The 22,958-nt window shown below is 33.6% G+C and overlaps 2 pseudogenes; both read left to right on the top strand.

The window, feature by feature from the left end:
* Positions 1-4,100: 4,100 nt before the first annotated feature.
* Positions 4,101-4,951, top strand: LOC149179122 (mitochondrial dicarboxylate/tricarboxylate transporter DTC pseudogene; annotated as a pseudogene).
* A 176-nt stretch (positions 4,952-5,127) lies between these two features.
* LOC149179121 (uncharacterized) lies at positions 5,128-7,397 on the top strand (annotated as a pseudogene).
* Positions 7,398-22,958: the final 15,561 nt, after the last annotated feature.

The raw sequence follows: 22,958 nt of genomic DNA, 5'->3' as shown, positions 1-22,958 counted from the left end.
TGTATTTATGGTTGAATTATTTTTATGTGTTTACATTGAGACAGTGTGTCTGTGTTTTGTTTTGGGGGTGAGAAGGAGAGACAAGGGGAGATAGAGATATAGATGAGGGGAGAGGGAAGAAGAGAGAGGAAAAGACAGGGAGGGAGGAAGAGATATATATATGGAGAGAGAAATGTTAGAGAGAGAGAGAAGGGGAAGAGAGAGAGGGAGGGGAAACGGAGGGAGGCGGATATATATATATATATATATATATATATATATATATATATATATATATATACATATATATATATATATACATATACATATATATATATATATATATATATATATATATATATATATATACATATACATATATATATATATACATATATATATATATACATATACATATATATATATACATATACATACATATATATATATATATATATATATATATATATATATAGAGAGAGAGAGAGAGAGAGAGAGAGAGAGAGAGTATGTTTAGGGGCTGAGATAGAGATATAGATGGAAGAGGTAGAGATGTGCTTACACTGAAATCAATGTACATTATTGATCTAATTACTTTGAAATTAATGTACATCATACATCTTGTTGCATCAAATCAAAAATCAACATCTACACTCAAATCAATGCATCTAGTGTAAACAATCAAATAGTATTAGAAATCAACAACTATACTGAAATCAATGCATCTAGTGCAAGAAATCAAATAGGATTAGAAATCAATATCTACACTGAAACCAATCGATCTAATGCAAGCAATCAAATATGAGTAGAAATCGACATCTATGTTGAAATCAATGCATCTAGTGTAAGGTATTAAATATGATTAGAAATTGACATCTACATTGAAATCAATGTATCTAGTGCAAGTAATTAAATAGGATTAGAAATCAATATCTACACTGAAACCAATTCATCCTGTGCAAGCAATCAAATAGGAGTAGAAATCAATACCTACATTGAAACCAATGCATATAATGCAAGCAATCAAATATGAGTAGAAATCAACATCTACATTGAAATCAATGCATTTAGTGTAAGGTATTAAATATGATTAGAAATTGGCATCTACACTGAAATCAATGCATCTAGTGCAGGCAATCAAATAGGATTAGAAATCAATATCTACATTGAAACCAATGCATCTTGTGCAAGCAATCAAATAGGAGTAGAAATCAACATCGACATTGAAATCAATGCATAGTGTAAGGTATTAAATAGAATTATAGGTCGACATCTACATTAAAATCAATGCATATAGTGCATGTGATCAAATAGGATTAGAAATCAACAACTACATTGAAATCAATACATCTATTTTAGTGAAAATATAAAATATTCACGACTTTCTATATCTAACTTCTATGTTTGTATTTGTCTCTGTAAGACTCTTTCTTCTTCCCTCTCTCTACCTTCCATTCAGTGTCTATCTACCTCCCCCTCTCCTTCTCTCTCTTCCCCTCCCTCTCTCCCCCATCTCACTCTACCTGCCTCTCCCTAACTTTCCCTATCTTTCTCTTCTTCCCTCTCTCCCCCTGCCATCTATATTTATACCTCCCACCATCTCTCTTTATTTGTCTCTATATCTCAACCCCCTAAACATATGTCACACACTCTCTCTCTCCCCATATCTATCTATCAATCTATCTCTCCTTCTTCCTTTCCCTCTCTATCTCTTCCCCTTCTCTCTCTCTCTACCCCCTCCATCTATATCTTTATCTCCCATCTATCCCTCTTCCTCCCTCCCTCTCTTTGCCTCTCTCTTCTACCTCCTCCCCCGCCCCACATATTTCTCTATCTCCCATTGTCTTTCTTTCTCACCCCCAAAACATACAAACTCTCTCTCCCTCTCTCTCTCTCTCTCTCTCTCACTGACTCTCCATCTCTCCCTTGCCACTCCCTCTCCACCTTTATCTATCTATGTCTTTCTCCACCTTCCAACTCCATCTCTTTCTCCCCCCCTCTCTCTCTCTCATATCTCTCAAGTCCTCTCTCTTTTTCCTTCCTCTCTCCCCCCTTCTCTCTCACCTCCCTCCGTCTATCCCCCATCATACACACACTCTCTCTCCACCCTCCAAAACTGTCACAATCTCCCTCCCTCTCTCCCCCTGCATATCTATGTCTCCCTGTCTCTCTCTTCCCTTTCTTTCCCTATATTTATCTTTTCCTTTTCTCTCTATTCCCTCGTCTCCTCTCTCCCTCATTCCATATTCATCTCTCCCTTGTCACTCCCTCTCTTCCCCCCTTCAAATACATCTCTCCCCTTCCCTCTCTCTCCCTCCTCTCTCTCTTCCTTTCTCTCTCTCACTATGTCTCTCACCTCTATGTCTCTCTCCCACACTCTATTCCCCCTTCCATGTCACTCTCTTTCTTAAATATGATCCCGTTGTATTGTATTTAAGAAAGTATGTAAATTAATAAAAAACATAATCGGTTGTAAAATATTAAACCTATATTTTGGATCAATCATGTTAAATAAAATACTCAAGCACTATATTTCCTCTATCATTGTTAATCACTTTGATTTCCCACTTTTATTGGATCCTTGGTTAAGATGCATCTATCCTAGTTCATTATAATATTATTTATATTATATAAATTTCACATATGTACATATAAAAGTATCCTCATTTTTTAATTTATTAAAAACTCCATTTAATATATATGAAAATATTGTTAATAGATGTGAGGATGGAGGGTTTAGATATACCTCAAAAGTAATTATAACCTTTTTGCTCTTAGATTTAAGTAAAAAATGTTATAAAATTAAATTAAAATAACATATTTGTAAAATATTTTTATTTTGAAATAAGTTATAGTTTTTGGGCATGTGGTATTTATAATCCATGGTATTGACCCATGGTATTGTAACAATTAAAAGCTTAGATCCATAACATAATAATCCAAAGTCTAGATGGCCCATGGTATTGATAAACCATGGTATTTTAATTTTCTTCCCTCCTCGCCCTCTCTATCTTTCTCTTGTGGGTATTGACCCATGGTATTGTAAAAAAAATTACTCAGAAGTTAATAATATCCATGGTAAATATTCATGATTAAAAAACTTGTCATATTATAAATATTAAGGTTTTATCTGCTTATTAATTAAATTTATAGATGGAACACATCTATATTAATTGTTACAAATATATTGATTACATCCCCCACCTAGTAAATAGTGGCTAGGGGTGGGAAGAAATACTAATTAAAATGTAATATTATTAAATTTTACCTAATATTTCAGGTCACACCCCACCCTAAATATTACATTCTACTCAATATTTCCCCTCACTCATACTAATTTTATTGAGAACCTTCCATTATATTGAGTTTTCCTTCCTACAACTAAAACCTGAACACAACTAAATTTATCTTATTTTTATTATTACAGAAACGCCATGAAATTTACCTGGTTATTATTACAACATATGCCCGATTGAATCCTTGCTTCCTTTACCTATTTTTCTTTGTTATTCGATGAATAAGCTAATTGATCTCTTTTTAAATTGTATATATATCATATTCAAAATTGAGTTTGTTAATATTAGCAGACACATTTTTTAATGTAATTAATTTTTTAAATTGTATATATATCATTTTCAAAATTGAGTTTGTTAATATTAGTCGACACATTTTCTATTTAGTTTGTTTTTTTAAGTAACTTTACACATATCTTCAACATATACAATATATATTAGCCGACACATATTTTTTTTAATATTTTTTAATGTAACGTTACGTGACAACATCTCCATCATATACTTTTATAAATCTTTATATATTATTAAAAATATATTTACTCAATAAGAATTTCCTCTATGGGTGAGGAGACAGTGGCAATAGAAGACATTAGTTTTTGTCATCCTCTAATAAATTAAAATCAGAGATGTGTGATATTTCACCCCGCCAATAGGAGGCATTGCAGCACAACGGAGATCAGATCTTTGCCTATTCTTATTCTTTCTTGTTGAGGAGGTGTAGACAAACAAATTCTTCTTACTGGTTTTTTCAAATATCAATGGTGACGTCAGGGAGAGGAAGGAGATTAGTTTCAGATCGAACATGTGTTTGGGTCCTTTAGAGAGATGGCAGAAGAGAAGCCCAAGATAAGTAATGTGTGGAATATAGTGAAGCTATTTTTTAATGGAGGAGCCTTTGGTATGGTCGCCATGTGTGTCATCCATCTCATGGACATGATCAAGGTGCACATTCAGTTGGGTCAAGGTTCAGGTTATAATGCTGCAAAGAACATGCTAAGGGATGAGGGCTTTGGTGTTTTTTACAAGGGGTTATTAGCTGGTTTGTTAAGATAGGCAACCTACACAACAACACATCTTGGATCATTTAGGATATTGACAAATAAATCAATTTACACTAATGATGGGAAACCACTATCTCTCTCTCAGAAGGCTATTTGTGGATTGACAGCAAGAGCTATTGGGTCATTCACATGCAATAAGATGCAACTTTGCCTGCTACACAATGATGACATTACAAAAATGCATTCCATGCACTATACCCTATTATAGGTGATAAAGGGTTTCTAGCCCTATGGAAAGGGGTGGGTCCAACAGTTTTCCTAGCAATGGCCTTAAATATGGGCATGTTTTCTTCTTGTGACGAGTCTCTAGAATTTTTGAAGGACACCCTACAATTGTGGTTGGTGAAAGTGTTGTTTCTAGTTTTCTTGCATTTTCATGTAGTCTACCCTTTGATTATGTGAAGACTCGTATAAAAAATATGCAACCTGATGCGAGTGGGAAGTATCCATATTCAGGCTCCAGGGACTGTTTTTTTAAAACATTCAAAGTAGGGGGGACTGTTTAAGTTCTATATTGGGTTTCCATTTTATTACATTTGAATTTCTCCCCATGTCATGATGACATGGATATTCTTATATTCATTCATTTTCTTCATCCTCAAAGGCTATGCATAACTTTTTCCTACTTCCCTAAACCTTATTTCTTTGCCCAACCATCATTTGCACTCAAATGGCATCGGGGTTTGGGTTTTCTTGAATCTATTTTCACTTCGCGAATTGGATTTTTTTTTTTTTTTCTCTTTTCCTAGAAGTTTTAGTTTTTTCAATTAGTAAACTTTGGGTAGTCATTAATGAGTGTATGGCAGGGGAGGGTAGAGCGTGTTAGAAGAAGCAGGAAAATTTCGTTGCACATTCTGGTTATTTTGGTCGCTGGATTAATGACAACCACCTTCTCAACTTGACAGTTTTACCAAAAAAAATACATACCACATTGACTTTGAAGTGGTTGTGGTGGTGTAGAAGTAGTGCCAGGGATGCACTGAGATCGAACCCTGAAACCAATTTTCCAAGTTGGAGGGATTGTACAAGACCTACAGAAGAAGAAGTACATTCCAAGCAAAACCCAAATCAATTTTAGGGATTTAAAAGTAATAAAATAGCTAGGTTAGTGACCACCATTTTTAGGTGCTGGTGAGATTCGACACCATCAGAAGCAAAGAAAAGGATCCGAGAGTCTACCACCCTATTCTTAGTGACAAGAATTTTGGTTATTTTTAAAGCCTTCATCTTGAGGCTATGCAAGTCTGAATATGCTTGTGGAGGAGCACCCTGCTGTTGTACTTCTCCACCACCCACTACTGCTCCTAATAGTGCTTCTAGCCAGCTAAATTAATTTTCCATTCCCACTCCCACCAAACAACTCACAGAAGGATAAGGGGATGGAGATGGAGGGGAAGCTTCAACCATTGAACATGTGAAAGAACATTCCAATTACAAGAACTCTCTCAAGATTTTGTTTCATATCAGGATGATCAAGCATGATGTACAAGGCATCATGAAAACCCTTGACATAATGAAGTTAGTGGAACCATATGAGATAGAATGGAAATTGTTGAAGACACAAACACATTATTATATTCATGAAGGAATTTTGTCATACTTATGAATGTATTTTGCAATTCTCTATGTTATCCCCCGAGGCTCTGTAGGTACAATGTCTTTTTATCACTTCACATAGCCTAACATTTTGTTTTGAATGAATGTTAAATATGAAACTTGGTCAAACTCCACCAAGAACTCAATTTGTAGGTTCTATGCATGATGGGCATTGAACATGGGTGCCTTGGTAGAAGATTATTTTCTCACATTTATGTCTTTCCTTTCTCATCTCGGTCCCTTGGTAGAAGATTAATTCTTTCATATTTCTTTGTCTTCCCTTTCTTTTTCAAAAGAGTGACAAGGGAATACATATCTTAGAAAAAAATTGATAGCATCACCTCTATATATTTGAAATAGCTAGAAGGGGCACATCATTAACCAGTTTGTGATTTTCTATTTGATGTTGCACTTGTGCTTTTCTATTGGATGCTCCACAAGTACTCGATCTGAGTGGTTTCCCATATTTTTTACTATAAAATTTCTTTTAAGCATTTGAACTTTCTAGAAGGGGCACATCATTAACCATCTTGTGCTTTTCTACTAGATGATGCACTTGTACAACTTCTAATTAGGATGTAGAAAACCAATTTAGCCCCGAAGAAATTTTTTTCTTCCCTATTCAATACTACCTGCCTAATTGCCTAAATCTTCACTTCTCTCATTAGTCTCTTGCTATGACTGTATGCAATAATTTGGTAGTTTTTGTGCAATGTCTAGTTGATTCTAACCTTGTTTCTTGAATTAGCTCCATTAGGAAATTTTCAAATTACTCTTTTATTTTCCCATCTTTATTTTCATGTTTCTTATTTATCCCTATAAGTTTATTATTCTATGTTTTTTTCCTAAACTGTTACCCTATGAGAAAAAATGGTGTTTTAATGTTGCTTTAGTCAGTAAACCTTGGATTTTTGTCTCCAATATATTTCCTCTCTAGTGAAGACTTGATCTATGCTAGAAGAAAACATCTTTCTCCTCTTCAAAGGTGTGGTGTAGCTTCTTACCTCATTATACTTTCCTAAATGCCAACCAATTTTTCTTTCATATTTTTGTTCTCCTAAGGACGTTGCAAAAGACATGGTTTCACAAAACCTTTAACTTTTCCTTTTAATATTATGTACAACTTTATACACTTTTGTTTCCCTTTTTTGTTCTTCTTTCCTCAACTGGGTGGCAAGTTGCAACATTAGACATGAAGTCAAGGCATGTTGTTTTTTGCAATTAACTCATTATTCTAAATTGCATGGATCATACATGAAGCATTGGTATTGCATGGATCATGCAAGAAGTGATGGTATATTGTGAAAAACATATTGTTGATGTGGATTACAAGGTGAAAAGTAGATCTTGTTACAATTCAATTTGTTTGTAAATTTGCAATAGTCATTAAATGCATGTTATTAATCTTAATGTGTATGCTTTCTGGCAGGGTTTGACACCATATGACAAGAAGAAATATGTCTAGAAGATGCTTTACATTTATATGCTTGGCTATGATGTAGACTTTGGTCATATGGGTATTGTTTCACTTATATTTGCTCCTAAATATCTAGAGAAACACTTATTGCTATCCCTTTTTCTTAATGAATTTTTTTGTCCTCTGTGGCCTCCTACAAGTTGGTTTCAGTCAACTTCTCTTATCTTATTTTATATACTGATATCGTTGTGTTTTGGATTTTTTTCTTTATTCTTTTCACTGCTTGCACTTAAATCCATATTATTGGAAATGAAAAGTGCAGGTAGAATGCAAATGCAAAATGCAAATATTCTAGGCTTGAAAATAATAGATTTTTGTGGATAGGAAATACAAATATGGAATCTATAAAGTTTCTAGAAATATTTCTTAATTTGAGACCAAACATAGAATTATGCTTTCATTAAAGGGAAAGACCTCAAAAGCAGAGAAGAAAGAATTGGTGGTTTGAATGTGGTTTCCTTGTGTAAAGGAAGTTATAGTCTTAATGTGAAAGGCTTTGGCAAATCAATAGACCAAAAAATGTCCACAAAAGGTGCAAAATGCATTTTGCATATTGGACATATGCAGAATGCATACTGCATCTGCATTTTAATATCTGGTGACAAAGGTCTATGCATGTCTAGTCACCTAGAATGAATACTATGACATTGAAAAGAATCTAATGCTCATCTCATAAATGTCCACGGAGTTGAGAAACAAGTGATCTGTCATCTTGGCATTTATGTCAAATTTAATTTAAACTTCAGAGTATCTTGCTTACTTTATAGTTCAGTATAACAGAACAGACCAAAGTAATCTGTGAGATTAATGGCAGTTTCTTTTTGAGTGTCCAGCTTGATAATTCTTGATAATTACTTTCTATAATTTTTTGGGATTAATTCATGGCACACCATTCATGTACCTCTACCTAGAAGCTATTCACTTCAAGCTATTGTAAAAAATATTAATAATTTCTTTCTCCCTTAGTCATTTCAACATTACAAAGGATAATGTGGCATACCCACAATAATGAGCTTTTTTGTCTTCTCGGTGACAATGATATTTTGTAGGCTACGTCTTCAAATGCAACTGAAGATAGCAATACAACTATTGAACTTCTATAATTTCATATATTGCCAATATGTTCATTTATATATGATTAACTAACATCCACGTACTCTGCAAGCTATTCATGACTTTAATGGATATGCATTTTTACAGGTTGGATACATTGTGACTTCATGCTTATTAAATGAGAATCATGACTTCTTACAATTGGTTATCAATACTGTCCGCAATGATATCATTGGGCGGAATGAGATGTTTCAGTGTTTGGAACTTACAATGGTAAAATCTTGTCTTGGAAGCCCTATTTTTAAATAAATTAAGTTGCTAGGCAGGAAAATATAATATATTTGACCTCTATTCATTTGTATTTGGAGTAAGCTACAAAATCAATGTTTGACCATTATCTTAAAAAATTATAACAAGGATAGATAGTTGTGTTGCCTAAAGGTCGAGTTTTGATTGAGGATAATAACCTTGGTTTGGGTATTGATTTCAAAGAGGGTTCTTTACCCTACTAAGGATTTATTAACATCTTGCACGAATTTGGTTTATTGGATGTGTTAAGCCCCTTTCAGAGAGTGAAACCAACTCCTAGACAATATTCATTCAAATTTCTTCTAGCTTTTTTTGTATTACTCTGTTTGTGTAAGGAAGATTTGGTGGAGGGTAGTCAGAAAGGTGAAGCAGAGCTGCAAAGGCACTATAATAGAGTTGGAACAAGATAATCAGAGCACAAGGGATTGGTTGCAAGTCATCTAGGTCTTGTTCCAGTTCATTGTGATTCCCCTCTTTACATTCTTATAGTATTTTGAAATCTTCTTATAGTTTACTTTAAAGAAAATACACCATTATCTCTCTATGAAGTGGAATTATTGGGAGGGAAACTTATAAAACTTGGATAAGAATTGGTTGTGTTTTTAATAATGGAAATTCAAGAATCGGTGCATAGAAATCAAGTGAACGGGGGAAACTCAATTCTTTGACTTGAAACTGTGCCATAGAACTAAACAGGGGGAGCCCATAGTTTAACAAGCAAAATTGGCATTTGTAATTTTGCACACATTCAAGATATTGAATCTCTTGGACTAATAGAAAGCCCCTCTTGTGAGCATAATATTTGATAACTATAAAAACCTCACTCTCCACCCCATCCATAAATATATTTACTATTATTGGTACATTCAAATGCAAAACACGAGTAACAACAATAATGTTTTTGAAAAACAATTAGAATTTAAAGAACTAGCTAAGGAGACAACCTCATTTCAAAAAAATATTTTCTTGATAGCATAATTGTCATTACATGAACCTAATAAGGTCTACCAATGTTGAATGAACTTCAAATTTTTTATTCTTTCTCCAAGGTTGATTATTTTGTACTTGTTGTTTTCGAAATGCAGAAGGAACCCCAACTATATAGTGTCTCAAAAACTTACCATATCTGGATTGTAAGAATAATACTCACCCTAACCCCAAACTACACACCCATTCCATGATAAGAAATGTAAGCCTAAATTAGTTAGGCCCCAAACAATCAACATTGGTGGCACTGATTCTTGTTGGGTAGGAATAGCTAGGTTTCCTTTGATCTTATTGATCGTATATGTATACAACAAAGAGGCTAGAAAAGGTAAAAGATCCCAGTGGATTCCCTATTGTTAGGAAATTGTAAATCTTTCCAAAGTGCTTCAATTCGAAGAGCTTAGGAGTTTTAGAAACCATTACAGAGAATGGTACTCCATATCAAATTCCTAGTACAAAAGAAGAGATATGAACAGATCCTGGAAAATTTGAGGTAAAGAATAGAAAAGCCCCTATCATAAGAGCCTATGAAGCTGTCATCAAAATTTTTCTAAGAAATGGCCTTTTTCATACATGTTTAGCATCCACTGTTCTAATAAGAAGTAAAACTAATCACATGAAATAACTATTTTTTACTTATTAGAAAAATATTATATACATCTCGCTCTTTAACATATGTTCATAAATAAAACAAAAGGAGAATCCCAAAACAACAAACCTAGCATAATATTTTGAGACAACCCCACCGCCAAGATGCCCAACGAAGTTGCAAACACCAATTATCACTAATAGGATCGTGGTATTTTGGTAGGCCTTCATCTAGTCCTATTTATGCCAAATTATTGAAAATTGTACCCCTAGAACCAACCCCATGAAAGAAGACTACAAAAAGCAGCGAAAATTTAGTTTTCACTTACAACAGTGAAAGCTACGCAACTTACACCAGTGTTTAGAGAACATAGTTGATATTAGTAAAATTAATGTCCTTCATAACAAATTCCAAATAGGAAGGATTGTCGCAATGTCTCATTTTCTACAAGTTGGCCATGTAGAAGATGGTTCTATATTTCAGAGTCAATTGAGGATCAAGTTTTGGAAGGGGGATTGAGCCTAGGATTTAAGAGTTTGAAAAATACTTCCTTCAACCCTATCTGATAACTATACAAACCTTACTCTCCACCCCACCCAGAAATATATTTATTATGAATGGTACATTCAAATATAGAACATGAGTAACAACAATAAGGTTTTTGAAAAATAATTAAAATTTAAACAGCTAGCTAAGAAGACAACCTCATTTCAAAAAAATATTTGCTTGATAGCATAACTGTCACTACATGAACCTAAAAAGGTCTACCAATGTTGAATGAAATTCATATTTTTTATGCTTTCTGCAAGGTTGATTATTTTTTACTTATTTTTTTTCGAAATGCAGAAGGAACCCCAGCTATATAGTGTCTCATAAACCGACCTTATCTGGTTTGTAAGAATAATGCTCCCCTGAACCCCAAAATCACACACCCATGCCATGATAAGAAATGTAAGCCTGAAGTAGTTATTCCCCAAACAATCAAAATTGGCGGCATTGATGTTTGTTGGGTAGGAATACCCAAGCTACCTTTGAGCTTCTTGGTCGTATATGTATCCAGCAAGGAGGCCAGAAAAGAGGAAAGATCCCAGTGGATTCCATATTGTTAGGAAATTGTAAATCTTACCAAAGTGCTTCAAACCAAAGAGAGCAGGAGCTGTAGGAACCATTACAGAGAACTGTACTCCATATCAAATTCCTAGTACAAAATAAAATATATAAATAGATCCTGGAAAATCTAAGGCAAAGAATAGAAAAGCCCCTATCATAAGAGCTTATGAAGTTGCCATCCAAACTGTCCGAGGAATGGACTTTTGCCTGCATGTTTAACATCCACTGTTTTAATAAAAAGTAAAACTAATAACATGAAATAACTCTTTTTTACTTATCAGAAAAATAATATACCCATCTCACTGATTAACAGATGTTCATAAACAAAACAAAATGATAATCCCAAAACAACAAACCTGGCATAATGTTCTGAGACAACCGAAGTGCCAAGACACCCAACAAAGTTGCAAGCACCAATTATCGCTAATAGGATCATGATATTTTGATAGGCCTTCAGCTAGTCCTATTTATGCCAAACTATTGATAAATGTACCCCTAGAACCAACCCCAAGGAAGAAGAATACAAAAAGTAGCTAAAAGTCAACTTTCACCACAACTTGGTGAAAATTGAAATCTTTTCCTCGTCTTGGTCTTCTCTTTTTCTAGACAGCTCCTTCTCCTTTAACTAATAGAAGAGGTTCGTTTCCTTAAAATCACGAAACAGGGGGGAAGCCTCTAATTATCTCTACAATTCATTGATATTATCCTTTGACATGCTTGACACAGGGTTATTAAAATATAGAGATTCAATGATGTTCTTATCTGCACTAGGCTTCATGTCTGGGCCTTTTTGTTCCATACCAAGAAGTGGTTCTCTACAAGGGTCCATCTGCAAGTGAAGAGATTTCTGCACATCTACACGGTCTTCCTTAATTGCACGTAATGTCAATTCTAGAGGAATCAAAGTGGGTGACAAGAGAAACAAAAGAATTACCACTACACATATCTTGGAGATAGGATGGTTTTCTAAAGAAAAAAGATCATTTGCTATAGAAATTGAAAGAAGATACAAAGCCAAAATAATGCTAATCGCTTGGATGAAAACAAAGGACCCTTTCTCTTATATATCTTCCACAGAAACCGGTGTACAAGGTCTACTCAAATACATGATACGTAAGAAGACTTCAAGAGGACCCACTGCCGGAAAAAGAACATATTTACGAATCTCTGGCTAAGGAACCCAGTGAAAACTTCCATGTATGTTGTAGCACTAATTTCAACAAAGACCTTGAGGATACCTGCAATTGTGCATGTGGGAAATTTCACATATTGGTATTTGCACCATGTTGTACTATTTGCACCAACGCATAGTGTGAGCCACATCTATAAGGAAAAAAAATAAAGGGTTAATGTTAAGAATGTTGACAAGAAGTAGTATTCAATTTCTACTTTTCTCTTCAACTATCGTGCATATGATTTCTCTTTGCAAGTTAATGGTAGGGACTAGACAATCTCAACTTCTTAAAATTACATAATTCAGAGTCCAAAAAACTCGCTTAGTTAAAATAGAGCAAATTGTGGTAAGGTGGTGAGATAGGACATATAGCACCATAAAAAAGGATATTATAGAAACAAGTTACATTTCAGGTTCTTATCTGGTATAAAAGTGGAGAGAGTTGTTAACTATTATCCACATTTATATAAATGTCTATATAATGAAATTCCTTATATATGGAGAATTTTATCTCCAATGGTTTGGAATCTCCTATGGATAGTATAAGAAATAAATAACCACTTAGATAACTATTCCATATACTTGTCGAGCTTCTAGAACTGAAATTGTTGATATCCTTGGCTTAAAAGAAAAATGATTCAAAAGTTGAAAAAATTTGGTGATTCTCTTGTTGTCATGAATTGGATGTGTGGAAAATATAGGATGGAAAAGTTATTCTCAAGTTCAGTATTCAAGGAGATTCAAAGAATGAAATCAATTCTTAACATTGTTTTGTTTATCCATGTATTCAGAGAACTCAACATGGAGATTGAATCATGAGTCCTTATCCAAAGGACCCCAAAGGGAAATTGGGAAATGCATATTGTTGCAATCTAGAGATGGCTATGTTAAGGAATCCTTCAAATCAATTTTTTAATGCCAACCTGCACTGCTCAGATTATAACTGTAGTACAATTGTCAATTACACTTATGATATTTTAAAACTGTAAAAGCATAGAACTGAGCCATAAAGAATTGACATTCTTAAATGGTTTTCTGAGTTTTTTTTTTTGACAAGCATAGAAGGTTCGAAGAAGGGGCAGTAACCTCGCTATGTATAAATGTATTTTGATTCCACTCTAGGATGACTTCTGAAGCTTGGAGGCATAGGATCAATTTTTGTCTTGCTACGTCGCTGGAGGAGATATCATTTATGGTCTTTGAGAGTCGAGACAATTACAGATCTTGAGGATATATCCATTGGATAGTACAAAATGCACATGCACATAAAAATAATGTATATATCTCTTGTTTTATAGTTAGAATTTACACCTCTTTTTCTGAGAAAATGTTATTTTATCAATAGTCTAGTTTGTGTGAATGGTATTGTTTATATTGGAATGTCTGGAGTGGCTAGTGGGGAAATCTATTCCAAAAATCATGTAGCAAACTTCCCCTCATATTTTATGTGTGTATTTTTACCCAACCTGGGCTCAGTTAATACAAAAACTACCTTTTCTTACCAAGAAAATAACATCCATCCTATATACCATGCTTTTGAAAAATGTGGGTGATTGTTACATGTCTGTGTTTAAGTTCTGAAAAACAAGAAAATTTAATTCTGCCTAGACTTCACAAAATGTTCCCATATTTCATTCTTAGGCTCAACAACATTTTTTTAACATGTTAGGCTCATCCCCACATAATGAAGCTAGTTTTTATAAATTGTGTTCCCTTACCAAAGCCCACACTGACACCCTTGAACATTAGCGACCTTGGAAAAAGAGTACTTTGTCATCTTAAAAATGTACCTTTAAGTTTCACCAATCGAAGGGAGGTTCTTTTATAGCCCATGGTATGGGAGATCTTATATATATATATATATATATATATATATATATATATATATATATATATATAGATATTAACATGGAAAAAATTTGACGTCCAATGCCTAATGTCAAAAGTAATCTGACAACAAAATAAAAAAATAAGTAGCATATATTCATTTTAATTATGGGATTTTCAAAGCACTAAGAAGTCTGCATATGGGTTTTTTAATCCCTCGCATTGCTTAATAGTTCTAGGGTTAAGACAGACCTATGATATTTAGTATAAATACCAAGAAAGGAATTTTATAACATCTTTGCTAAAACTTGGGAGGTTTTATGGTGTGAGACATTCTCATTTATTTATGGATAGCTTATCACAGTTAAAGCTTGAAAAAGATCCAATCATAAAAAGGATGGACATTTTGCACCACCAATCATGGCTTTTTTTTTGTTAGAAAATCATTGGTGCACTTAAGAACTTTCTCTTTATTTAAAATAAAATGTATTAAACAAGAAAAAAAACCTCAAAGTAGTTCCCAATTCAGTAATGCAAATGGAAATCCATCTCTTAGATAAATTACATTTATTTATAATATATCTACAAACAAGTAATGAACCCCTACAATGTATATTAACTAACTACTAGACATGTACCTTCCGTTATCCTGATACTAGAGATTGTAACTTGATTTGCATCTTTCACCTCTTATATCTGTAACAAGAGATAAACCATGATGGGTGTACACTCTTAATCAAACTATTATCCTATTAATTTATTGAATTATCCAACTCACGACCCAAATGTCAGTGAGTCAACTAACACTTAGCCAAACATGATTCTTGACTAGTTTAAACCATAGATCAACATAGATTTGATGACCCAAGTTAGTGTCCTTGTTAATAACTATGTCTGCAACACTTGAAAACTTTTGTTAGCATGATGTTTGAGGTTTGATTGGCATGATGTAAGTTTATTACAATGAGGTGGGTGAAACATTATCACTCTCCTAACTCATAAAATATTTCTATCCACTAATTTTATAATCTTGTATATACCTAATATAATATAGAGAGTACAGTTTGATTTTCTCTCGCACTTTCCTTCTTGTGTGATTGTTCTCATTGCTCTTTCAATTCATGCACATATCAATAAGGTTTATTTTCTTGTTTCTATTGTAGTATGAGTTTTGTTTTGGGTTGAGGTATTATTTTGGTTCTTTTGATAAAGTGTATTCCTATTTATTCAGTTTAACTTTCTTGCATTCAATTCTTTTAATGAGTGTGTTTTGGCTACAGGACTTGGAAACAGAACAACGAAACATTTTGATATGTGCAAGATAACCAATGTTGTGCATACCTTTTCTTGTCACAAGTATGTGATGTTTGGTTCTAATTCAATTTCTTATTTATGGAAGTATAATCCTGAATTTCTATGATGTCCGTGGAAACTTGAAATGTTATATCTCTTTATGTGGAGGTACTTCAACATTGGAATAAAAATAGATTTCTTAAAATAGAATATAAGGAACTAAATATCCATTTATTCTTCTTAAAATGCATTGTAAAGAAGAGAATTTTCCTCTTAGTATTTTTACCATTTTATTCAGTAGAACACATGTTAGAGAATGATGCACTACTCATTTTCTCATTATCTTTGGAATTTATACCGATTGACTGAGTATTTTGTGTAGCTTCATTGTTGTTTGTTTTATGAGTATAACTTCATTTCTATTTTTTGTAGTTACCAATATAAATTAAACTTAATTATACCAAAGAAATTAAGCTTCATTTTTTGTTTTATATCAATATCTTCATTTTTGTTTTATACGAATAGTTAGTTTTGTGTAGCTTCATTGTTGTAAAATGTTGATCATAAGAGAGTATTAATTCCTATGCTTTATGGCAAATATGGATGTGCATTAGGATCTGGAGGTATTGGGTTTGTCTTTGTTTTTGAAACGGATATTTTTTAGGATGTAAATGAATATGAAAAAATAAAATCAAGTGGGTACATTTGGTTAGATACAATGGAAGGGGGTATAAATGACATAGTTTTAGAAACAATTCCAAAATTCCATTTGTTTGTCATATATGAAATTTTTGGTAGGTATGTGGAGATAACATGCGAAAATGATACTATGAAGTACAACTAGTTAATGATGGACTTATTTTTATTTTTTGGAATCACAAAGGAGAGGCAAGGCCAAGATGCAACCAATCAATCATTATGTTAGTGGGAGGTTTACTTCAATATTGGGGCATGTTGCCCACCCACATGTATGGGTGCTACCCACCCACATGTATGGCTAACCATAGGGGAATTTTTTTTCTTCTATGATGCAATTTTCCAGCTAGTTGTCATACAATATTTATTATATGTTGTCTTTTTCTTTCCATTTGTTTTCACAAGATATATACAACTTGATCTTTTTAGATTGTAACTTTGACATTATTGTTATTAAGTTCCCAACGTGTTCTTTTTCTATGGTGACACTTTATTTTTTTGTTTATATAGGTCATATGGCCACATAGTGGCCACTATCGCCCAACTAAAGAAAACTTGTTTGAGTTTCTTGCTTTTCTGGCGAAAAATGGCATTGACAAAGATGATGTTGAGGTATATGTCGTATAAATCCTTTATATTCTAATTTAGTTTATATTTCAGTGTCTTATACTCTACATTATATTTTCTTTCATTTCAGAAAAGGAACTCAATATTTATGGTCAAAAGCAAGAATTGAAGAAAGAGGAGAACAATAACACTAGAGCGACAAATGTAGATAGAGAGAGAGAGAGAGAAGAGAATTGGTCTAATGATACCCTTAAAGAAAATATCTCGCATGAGACACACATAGAGACTGTTGATCAAGTCTTCAGAGTTGGTGAATTCACCTACAATGCTTGGCAACACAATGATAATATTTTGAAGTGACGAAACAATATTTCATGTGTAAATTGTAGTCCAATCAATATTAAGTTGAAAACTCGTATTGTAATACTTGACATTTCATATAATATAATTTATGTGGTTGAAGTTATTTATAGTTGCACTTGATATTATTTAGTATTGTAATTAACATATGTAACTTTGTGTTTTCATATTAGATGAAAACACAAATATGCCAATTATATATATATATATATATATATATATATATATATATATATATATATATATATTTATTTATTTATTTATTTACTTAATTTAGTCGCAAACTCATACTAATTAATTTATGTTTATTAATAATGAACACATAAAATCAATCTAAAACTACTAAATTAATAGTTCATGTTGATTAATGATGAACACAAATAAAATGAATATACGACTAAATTAGCCATTTATTATGATTATTAATGAAAGTAAAATGAATATAAAATACTAAATTTGTCTCTTATATAATGAATATGAAACTACCAACAAAAGATAAATGACTACTACAAATGATAAATTTGTGATTACAAATGAAGACTAAATTTTGCATATATGCGCCTATTAATAGCTAATTTATAGTATCTTATAACACGACCAAAATTTAATTATATTTCTTTGGTCATTAATTGGTTTCAAACGATGAATAAAATTTTCATATAGATGACTATTAGTAGCTAATTTTAAGTATCTTATAACATGACCAACATATTTTTTTGGTCATTAATTGGTTTTCTTAGGTGATCATATAGTAATATATTTTGTTGTATATTTGGTCATTAATTGTGGTAATTAATGACTAAATAAATAACTAAATTAATGACCAAATTAATGACTAAATATACTACTAGACAATAAAATTTGAGACAACTAATTAATGACTAAGCTTGGTCACGTTATACCCCTGATCGGGGTGCGTGCCTGAGGAAGGCGAGGACGCTGGTCAGAGATGGTAGTTATGGTTTGTAAGGGAAGGGTACTATCCACTACCCCCCACACGCTCATAGCGATGGGTGCGGTGGCCTCCCGCATGCAACCTGACAAAAGACATGGGAGAAGTGGCAGTGAGGGCTAGGGTGGTGAGAGAGGTGAGGAGGTTAAGGCAAGACGGGTGATGGGACAGAGAAAGGTGGATTGGGATTATTAAGGAAGTAGGGACAGAGAGAGGAGTATAGTGAAGATTACAGGAGGAAGGAGGAGCGAGGGCGCAAGATAATGGAGCTACCAACAATGACCTTGACGAACCGTATCTGGGTATGTTCCCTGGCCTTACAAGCCCATCACTATGTTTACTATGTTAATTCATGGCTGGGGGGTGTGGGGGAAGACTGGGGAGGGAAATTGGGGAGAAGGTCAGGGAGGCCAGCGTAAGTTGGGGGGAATGCTGAGCGAGTTAGAACCAGATGCTATAGCTGGGAGAGAAAACTGGGGCTGGGACGTTGAAAAATCCCCTGCGAATGATTGAGATAGATGGTATACCAGTGAGGGTGGGCAGACTGCGGCCAAGCATGCGCGAGGGCCATGGGAAGAGCAGAGAAGAGAGGCAACAACACTAGGTAGAGGGGCGAGGGAAGGAATTGCGATGGGGAGTGACTGTAACCTGGCTCGATGGGTTGGCGGTGAGAGTTGTAAGCATAATTTGGGTCGGGCACCAAGATGTCATCCCTGTGAGAAGGTGAGAGCATTGGCATAACCAGAGGGGTGGTGAGGTTATTGCAAGACAGGTGAGAAAGAAACATGAGAGGCAGAAGAGAGGCACAAACACATCAGGCAGAGGAGAGGCAATGCATCTTGGGGCAGAGGGGCACTTGGGCAGAGGTAATTGTGGTGGGAATCGTGAGGGGAGGGGAAACTGCATCATTCAGGAGAGGTATGAGACCACACCTCGAGAGCTAATGCATATTGTGTGTGAACAGGCCCAGAAAAGAGAAGAGATGGCCCAGCCTGCACGTGGATGGGGACGCGGCAGAAGCGGTAGGGAGTGGACTTGTGCAGCTGACCTGAGAACCTCAGAACCTAGGTGTGGGAGGAAGCTCGTAGAATGCCTCATTAGTCAAGCAAGAATATCTTACAGGGAAGGAACAGATGCAGGCATCCATAAGATTCTGGAAGAATGGGAGGAGAAGATAAAACAGGAGGAGGAGTTCGATGAGGAAATGGAGAATTGGTGGGCTGTAATCCTGGATCCTGGGAGTACTAGGGGCAGACTCACCTAGTTTAAATAGACGTTATATCTGTACTGGCTCATGAAGAGCCTCATGGGGAAGGCAATGGAGCAAATGTCAGTGGGGATGGCTATGACCCTCCAGGACATGCCCAATTACAAAAAAGACTTGCAGACAATTCAATTTCAGTTGTGTAAGCAGGACATCCGCCTAGATCGAATCCAAAGGCACATTCCTTGCATTATCGAGCTTGCTGACATACCTAGAGACTCAGCCAAAGACCCGGCTCCGGTGGAGTCTGCCTCAGAAGAACAGCAGGATTAGTCAGTTTCTTGGATTTTTTTGTTTCTTACAGGTAGCATTTACTTTTACTGATGCATGCTTATGATAGATAGACACATAGACTCTTATCATGATATTGATACGTATATAGCTTAGTTAGATTGACTGAAACTATATTATTTTTGGATGGCTTATAACGAGGATAGGTGGCCAATAGACTTGGTTTCCCACTGGGCAAGTTGAGGCCACCTATCTCACATATGTGGTGTAAACTTGTTTTTTATAAATAGAAGAAAGAAGGTCCTGCAAAGCTTAACAAACAAACAAAAAGTTGGTCACGTTATAAGATACTGTAAATTAGCTACGACTGGTCACCGATTGAAAAATGGTCATTTATATGCAAAATGTAGTTATTTTATTAGTAACTAATTAGACATTTTGTACTAATGTTCATTCTTTTGAAAAATTCATATTGTTATGGGTTCACAATATTGTTCAATTGTTATTATCTTGTCTATTCCTATCGAAAATTCAAATCTGTAAAATAAAATATGCATTACCTTAAACCCTTATACACTTTGAGGATGCAAGAATGAGTAAAATCGGAAGCATACCCATGGCTTTCATAATGAGTAAAATCATAAGAATACTCAGTACTTTCATTCATATGATTAGAATCTTGTGTATGCTTTCTCATCTTTGGGGGTGCCTATGGGTATTATAAACCCTAAATATTTTATGATCTTCTTCCTTGTACATCAATTGAATGTAAGGAAGAGGCATGCTAAATAAAGTATGTTGAAATCAATTATATCATGTAAAAAAAGCAAGTGCTTACTCAACTATGGAGTGCACCAAGAACAACTAATTAACAGTGGACAACTATTTTCTAGAGTAGTGTTACTCTTATATTCTATGGGAGGAAGAGACATCTTTTGCACTCCATGGAGTTCATAATTTCCGTAAAATTTTAACTGAAAGTAACTTTGCTTGAGTGGTCATTGTTTTCAGATTTGGATTGAAATTTCCTCAACATGTGTATTTTTTTTCAATGTTTTGGACTTGTAAGTTTTTCTAGTTTAATGGCATGAGTACAAGAGTACTAGAAACATAAACCTTAGGCCAATCAAATTCATATCTACTCCACAACTTTCTTATTTTTTAATAGAATTATTTTGTTCGACCCGATGTTTGTATGAGATATTTAACATTTTCAATAAACTTCTCAACATTTATTGGAATGTCAGCGCGAGTTTTTACTATATATTCCAAACATACCATTACCTAATGTTCATTTTCATTTGATTACATAAAGGTTTTGCACAACAATTGCATTGCCAGACTTATGAAGGAGCACAAATCTCTGAGACACTTTCTAAATGGGTTGCAACAAAGAGACCACTTAGTTGTATCACTTCGAGGAGTCCTGGTAGTCTATATATATGTGCTTCTTTGTTATTTCTATGATGTTTCAATTTCTTCTAGAGTTGAAAAACAAAGTTAACTAATTAATATATATACACTCTAAGTATTTTATTTTTTTATTTTCTCTAAAACATATTACACATGGCTATTAGATTAATTTTTGTATGGATGTTAGTTAATTATTGTATTCAAGGTTAGTAGCTTGGAAAATCATGTTCTTTCATATTGATTAGCAGAAAATGCTGAGAAGACCAAGCATCAGATATACATTGAAGAGGCTAAGGCCATTGCAAAGATTTCTCACTTTCATCACCGTAAATTTAGGGAAGCCATTGAAATTGAGAGGAGGCCTAGTAATCTTAATAAGGACGACAGTTGGAAAATCAGCAGCTGCTGGATTCCAGCCCTTTCCTCTTAGTCCCTTCCCTTTCTTGTCTCTTTTTCCTCTTTTCGGTTTTTCTCCCCCTGAGGTTTTTTTTTTTTAACTAACAAAAATAAATAAATTTAAATGTATTTTAATACATTTAAATTATAATTTTTATTTATTTATTTTTAAATAGAATTTAATTAAACGAATTATATTTATAATCAAGGTAACTACAATCTATGAAATAATAAAATAATAAATAATTAAAATTAAAATACATTTAAATTTAATTTATAATTATTCTATAAAAATTTAATTTATTTAAAATAGAATTTATTTAATCAAATTACATTTATAACCAAGATAATTAATTTTCCCTCTTTTAGTTTATAACTAAATAATATATTTATATTTTTAATATTATTTCTATTACATTTTATTTGACTTAATTATTGTTTTTATTTGGGGGTCATATTAGTTATTTATAGTTATATATTATATCTTATTTATTAATTTATTATTAATTAATAATAAATATTAATAATTTGTCCCATTTTCCTATCTAGTCAAAAATAGCCATTTTTTAGTTGTTTTTCCCTATAGTCGTTACAAGGTCTTGACTCCCTATTTAACTTACCGCTATGATCTGATTTTTCATCTTGTCCTGATGATGAACCACACTAGTTGGTTCAAAACGTGTCGGCCTAAATCTACCAATGTGATTTCTTCTGAAAATGTTTTCAAATAATCATTATATGCACTCTTTAGAATTAAGGTAATTATTGCATAAACATTTTCTGTATAGTCAAGATACCATCTTTTAAGGTTGACAACAATTTGAAGTCAATCATTGGTTTTGTATGTTTTAAAATGAGCTAGTAAAAGTGGGATAAACCCGGTTTTCCTAGTGGCACGTGGCTAAGGTGGAGCTAAACTAATTGTAGACTATATCAACGGTTTATTGGCATAAGCAATATCTACATTCAGAGATGAAATTTTTGTTATCTACTTCCTTCTTTTGAACAAGTCATATTGTTATGGGTTCACAATACTATTCAATTGTTATTATCTCGTCTATTCCTATAGAAAATTCAAATCCGTAAAATAAAATATGCATTACCCTAAACCCTTATACACCTTGAGGATGCAAGAATGAGTAAAATCACAAGCATACCCATGGCTTTCATAATGAGTAAAACCATAAGAATACTTAGGACTTTCATTCATTTGATTAGAATCTTGTGTATGCTCGCTCAACTTTGTGGGTGCATATGGGTATCATAAACCCTAAATCTTTGATTCTCTTCTTCCTTGTACATCGATTGAATGTAAGGAAGAGGCATGC

The sequence above is a fragment of the Pinus tabuliformis genome, chromosome 4_1, assembly GCF_031772625.1.
Source record: "Pinus tabuliformis cultivar Carrire ecotype Pingquan chromosome 4_1, CPIR1, whole genome shotgun sequence".
Classification (NCBI taxonomy): domain Eukaryota; kingdom Viridiplantae; phylum Streptophyta; class Pinopsida; order Pinales; family Pinaceae; genus Pinus; species Pinus tabuliformis.
This window is presented reverse-complemented; position numbering and strand designations above follow the sequence as displayed.